This window comes from Maylandia zebra, unplaced genomic scaffold (genome assembly GCF_041146795.1).
Source record: "Maylandia zebra isolate NMK-2024a unplaced genomic scaffold, Mzebra_GT3a scaffold11, whole genome shotgun sequence".
In the NCBI taxonomy this organism is placed as follows: Eukaryota; Metazoa; Chordata; class Actinopteri; order Cichliformes; family Cichlidae; genus Maylandia; species Maylandia zebra.
Window position 1 is genome coordinate 5621855 of NW_027490041.1, and position 6028 is coordinate 5627882.

Genomic DNA, 6028 nt, shown 5'->3' on the forward strand with positions numbered 1-6028 from the left:
CTAAACCGTGTTGCTGGTGTAAATATCCTCCAATAAAGTCAGATGAGGGCTGCTGTTGCCAGGTAACGATGATGTCACACTGGATCTTCTGATCTTTAGCATCGTAGCGCTTGGTGTCTGATGTTGGCTCATGTGTTGTTAAACACCAACATGACGTTCTACTAGTCAAGGCCTCACCTTAACCCACTGATGCTGATCACACAGACCCACTAATAGAACTGTTTTATCAGGTTTATGCAGCGTCAGGATTAATGTCACATTTAATCAGACACATTTACATTACAAGCCCACTACAACCATATGGAACTCCAAAGTGTTCAAAATTAAATAAATAAATAAGTCATGATGAAATAAATAACTATGTGAATAAATAAGACACAGATATGTAAGGTGAGAATGATATTGTGAAATAATTGAACACATTTTGAAAAAAAAGCTCATTATTGTGAAATATATTGCATTCTGCTATATAAATTTACTTATTATTGTGAAATATTATTTCATGATCATTATTTTTCACAATAACAGAGATTATTCCTGAGGCATTTTATTTATTCCCAGCCGTTTTTAATCCAAAATGTCCTTTTTTTCAAAGTCAGTCTTTATTTCAAAATCCCGTTTTTCACAATGGCCTATTTATTTCATTATTATTACACATTATTTGACCACGAGCAATCTTTTCTGGTTTGACGCCGTCTTTGTAGCCAGAAACCAGCTCTCTCCTCGGCTTCCTCCACTACACGCTTCCCCCACGCCAGTCTCCTCCGTCACTATAAAGGGGAGAGTCATGAGCTCCATCACCCTCACCTGTGCCGTCCAACGTCCCGCCACCAGCCTCCACTGCAGCAGGCCAGAGACCACACCCCTGCCACAATAAGTAAAAGTACATCCTTGCTGTACCCTTAATGCTAAATGTGCTAAATTAACCGCTGCCTTTGCCCCTTTGGGATTATTCTTAGTAGTCAGGTTTATTACTCTGTATCACACATGAGTGCCCGAGGGAGGCGGGGCTGACTGGGGAGACACAGGAAACAGAGAGACAGGGCTGACTCGACATTAAACGATGAAACGTGGGACACGGGAACAGAAACTAAACACAGGCTGAAATGAACACTGAGGGAGGGAGAACTAAGATTACTGAGAGCCTGATAAATAAGAAGAACAAAAACCAAGAAAAACAAGAGTCAAAGAAAACCAAAAACACAAAGCATTGGGCCAGGACCCACTGCTGTGACATTTATATGTGATAAAAACATTAAAAACTGCTCAGATGTTGAAATCTTTCTACGTATACTTTAGGTTCAGCTCTCCAGCCTGGCATTTGGTTAAGCATGATTCAAACATTTGATTTTGTTTAACTGGTTTTAATTATAGTTACTTTTTGTGAACATTTGTTGCAGCATTTAAAAATACATCATTTATTTTCAAACTTTTATTTGATTTAGAGCATCATATTTGACCAACGTAAATGTTTTAATTTCATATAAAATAACTGAAGCAGTGAACTAAATATCTGAAATCTTTCCTTCCTTAAAAGTTATAATCCTACTTAAGTTATAGTGCAAACGCTTAAGCAACAAATATACTTGATGCTAATTAATTAATATTTCCCTTTGATGTTGCAACTATGCGGTCACTTCTGTCTTTGAACAAAATAATATTTTCCAGTTACAGAAATCATAAAGTCCAAACTAAAGTGCTACTGTTGCTATATGCATTTTATATAAATCATGGATGATGGTCCTGACATGAAGGAAGAGAAAGTTACAGGTTGCATCCTTTGACTTTGTCTCCGTGCCTTTGGGCGATTTTCAGAAGGACAGATGTTTCTGTTCAATTCTTAAATCAATTTTTTCAAACACAAACACTATTTTAAAGCTTCTAGAGAGTAAAATATTAATGATAATTATAATAACAATAATAAAAACAAAAGCTCTCAGATCCATCAAACCAAGCAGCAGAAAGAACAATAACTGAAGAGAAAACTTTAACCTTGTAGACTTCATTATGTTCCAGCTGCTCTACAGACGCTGTGACCTCAAACTTAAGCAGGTCGTAAAGTATGTGCAGCTCAATAACTTCATAATCAGACCCTGTGGTATTTAGGCAGCAGAACAACTAAGAATAACAACTACAAATAATGTTTTTAGGTTTCTGTTGTACTGCAAGGTTCTGTACAGGAGAACCAAACCAAGAGCAAATATTACATCTCATTTACACCTGAGCACGAAGAGCCATCAACATTTAGCAAATTGAATCATCTTTGTTTAGATGCAAGAAGAATCATATAGAAATGAAAAAGTAGAAATAGAAATCCAGAGCAAAGATATCCTCTAATTCAGCGTAGCACATGTGCAGCTGCTGCGATTCACGTAAGCTAGAGGTCTGCGCGGGAATGTTTTTTTAGTCCCGCTCCCGCCCGCTCCCGCAAGGTTTTGTACCGCACCCGACCGCTCCCGCTGTATATTCAGTCTTTGTTCACCTGCTGCCCGCTTAGAATAATTTTCTACCCGACCCGACCGTTCCCGCTAAATTTAGATCTGGTTTCCAAAATCTCACATTTAAATGGGGTACCACCAAAAAATAGAGATAACAGATAAAACTGCAGGTTGTGCAATGATTGTATTTATTTTTCTTAAACAAGATGCATTTATCTGTCAACATGCAACATTTATCTTTTAACATGGAAAACGTGTTGCAAAAATAAAATAAATAAAAACGAATACAGCATTGTGGCCTACTTGTTATTTTTATGTAAAATACAAACGTAACATTTTTCTGTCAACACAGTAGGGAAAGTGTCACGAAAAAAAAAAAAAGTCACTTAAAATTGTAAACAAAAGAACAAAATAGTTGGCCACTGCGAAATTAAATGGTTGTTTAAACTATCAGTTTAACGAAAAAATGTCCCAATGTCGAATTCAAGGTCTCTCCTACAAAAGAAAATATGCATATATAAATACAACAATAAACGACATCTCAAAATTATAAACTATTAATCAAATGAACGAAACTTACTTAAAAAATCCAAATTATTTTAAATTTCCATGCAGGAAAAGAATGTCACTGACTGATGAGGGTTTCAGTACTGAACGTCTCTCCTCCAAAATCCGACCACAAAGGCTGAATGCTCTCTCGGAAGGTGCACTCGTTGCCGGGATGCAGAGGACAAATCTTGCAAGGTTGCTCAGGGCAGGGAACTGGGAACTGTTGGAATTCCACCACTGCAAAATGTTTTGTTGACTTGATAATTCAAGTTTCATGGTCCTGTACTCCTGAATCTGAACATCTAGTGATTTTGATCCACATGATTCTTCCTCTTCCTCCCAATCTGAAAATTTATGAAGAACAGTAGGCCTTTTGGCAGGTGTTGGTTCAACATCCTCATCATATGCATGATCAAACTTTAAATCATCGATCATCTCCTTGACTCCCTGTATCACATTCTGTCGCCCTCTTTCATCTAACATTCTCAGACCTCGCAGATTTGGTGTCAGAAAGGTTGCTATTTTATAAAGCATGTGAACAGAATGGGATGAAGTGCTGTCTGCTGACAGTAATTCTTTCAGCCGTGTTACACAGACGGTTGCAATTTCAGAGAGCAGAGGGTCTTTTGTGGCTGATGTACAGTGCTCAATTAATCGCACAGACCACAGAAGAACAAGTGAGGCACTGGGAGCTGTGTTATCAGTTTCCAAGTCGTCAGTTGCCTCTTTGAAGGGTTTTAGGAATGATACTAGTAACTTAAGAGTACTGATGCTAATGCGTCCGATCTTGTCATAATTATTGCTCTCAGTCAGCACAGATGCAATGTCTTCGTACTGTTCCAAGACAGAATTTAACATGTCAAAGTTAGAGTTCCATCGTGTCTCTATGGATTGTTTCAGTGACTTTTTAAGCTTGCCCTGCTGTCCTGAGTGTTTGAAATATGTAACCAACTTTTTAACATCAGTCAGAAGGCTAGCGATCTCTGGAGACTTTTCGATTATGGCAGTACCAAACGCACTGGAGAGAGTCACGTTTAGTATGTGCGCTGTGCAGTTTAGCCTCGTGTATTCTCGTAAGGCACTGATCATGTTGGCTCCACGATCTGTGACAAAAATAATCTTTTTGCCCATGTCTGTCGCATCAATGCCAAACACTCTGAGATTCTGCAGCAGGTGCCTTCGAATGTTTTCACCTGTCTTTGAGGTGCTTGGGTCAAAAGGGGCAGCAAAAAGCACTCTTGAATGTAGCTCAGATTGCTCATTAACGTAATGGATGGTTGCAGACAAAAAGGACGTTTTTCGATATGTTTCTGTCCATATGTCTGCTGTAACAGCGCATCCAAACTTCGATATTGTTGCAGTGATTTCCTCCACAACATGTTTACGTAGACTCTGAGCCCTCATTTCAACATTTCTTGACACCGTTGTGGGGTGTGGTAGTATCTCACAGACATCGAACTTTCCTATTCTTGCTGCTGTGTCGACCAAATGTTGGGCCAGCTGTGTGAAGCCTTTTCCAGAGATGGTATCATACCGTCGAATGTCTTGGCAAACAAACTGAACACATTTGTCTCTGGTTTCTTTTTTAAACTTCTCTGGCACCAGCAAAGATTTAGTAAATGCCAGTTTTGTTTGCCCCTTTGTGATGGGACATGAGTGCCACCTTAAACCTGAGGTTCCAGTCTTGTGACTGCAAAAGGGTAAAACTTTGAGGCATTTATCGCATTGTACAAAGGGTAATTTTTTTCCATTTGCGTCTATGACGCATGAAAAAGACTCCCATACATCAGACTTGCCTGATGTGGGTTTCCTTAAAGTAAACTGACCGTTGTCTAATCCCAGCTGAACGTCCTTCAAGGAAATTGCATCTTCAGTTTGCTCTGCCATGTTGGTAAAGCGCGCTCTGATGCAGGTGATGCGCGCACAGAGTCACAGACTGTGCAAGTAAAATGCACGTGCAAAAAGCACTGATCCATGCGCTCAGTGCGTGTAACAGGCGTGAGCACTGGCTGTACCAGTGCTCAATTAGAATGAGGAAATCACAGATATGCTGTTCCGAAAAAATGTCGGGCACGCTATATTTTCAGACCGCCCGCTCCCGTTCAAATTACACCAGAGTTACCGACCGCTACCGCATTTTATTTGGAAATTTATTCCCGCGCCGCAAGAAATCTGGTCGGGTCCCGTGGCTCCCGCGGGACAGCCGCGGGAATGCAGACCTCTAACGTAAGCATTCGGCTCGTCGCTGTTGCAGATTTTTCTCTCGCTGTTCTGGCTCACAGCGCTGCAAACACAAAAATAAATATCCCCAAAGGTGTGAAAGGGAGCTAATTAGTAAGAGTATTGTTACTCTCCGCAGGAGTAGTCCAGCAGTAGAAATCAGTCCAATAACAAGGTGTGTAACATCTAGCAGGGTGACAGAAAAACCCAGGGTAACTTCTAAGGACCTCAACGTCTCTCTCACATTGTGTTTTTTAAACATGCTTCCATTTGTCACTTCAGTCTTTACTCTGAAATACAGGAAGAGAAATCATGGCTGAAACAATTTCTCATGAAACCAGGGGTGTGGTCCAACAGTCAGTTTGGTGAGGAAGGTTCCTAACTGAGAGAAGTGACCCAGAAGTATCTGTGTAGCAGCCACAATGAATCCAGATCATGAGCTTTATTAACTGATCAAAGTCTCTTCTTTCATCTTCTGTATCATTCAGTTTGCATTGGTAATGCCCATTATTGTAATGCTTTTTTAAGACCAGCAAAACTTTATTTCACTTTGGGTTAGCTGGGATAAGTGATGGATGGAGGGAATTTTACTTCAGCCACAGAAATCCTAAACAGGAAGGAGGAGCAGAGTTACAGTGGATCACTATCCAGCAGGGAAACAAGGTTTATTTCAATTTCTTGGCCATGAGTGAGATTTACTGAGTGGGCAAATTAGGGAGACGACACCATCAGATCCCGAGCCCTCCATGTGTTAATCAAGAGACGGCTGCTGTGCTACATCCATAAATAATGAATAAATTAGGAGCTAAAGCTGAAAGGAC

At 40.1% G+C, this 6028-nt stretch overlaps 1 protein-coding gene across 1 annotated transcript in view; it reads left to right on the plus strand.

Moving 5' to 3' along the window:
* The window catches only part of LOC143415939 (uncharacterized), a 282785-nt gene that overhangs the window by 63629 nt on the left and 213128 nt on the right, over nt 1-6028 (plus strand). The window lies entirely within an intron of this gene.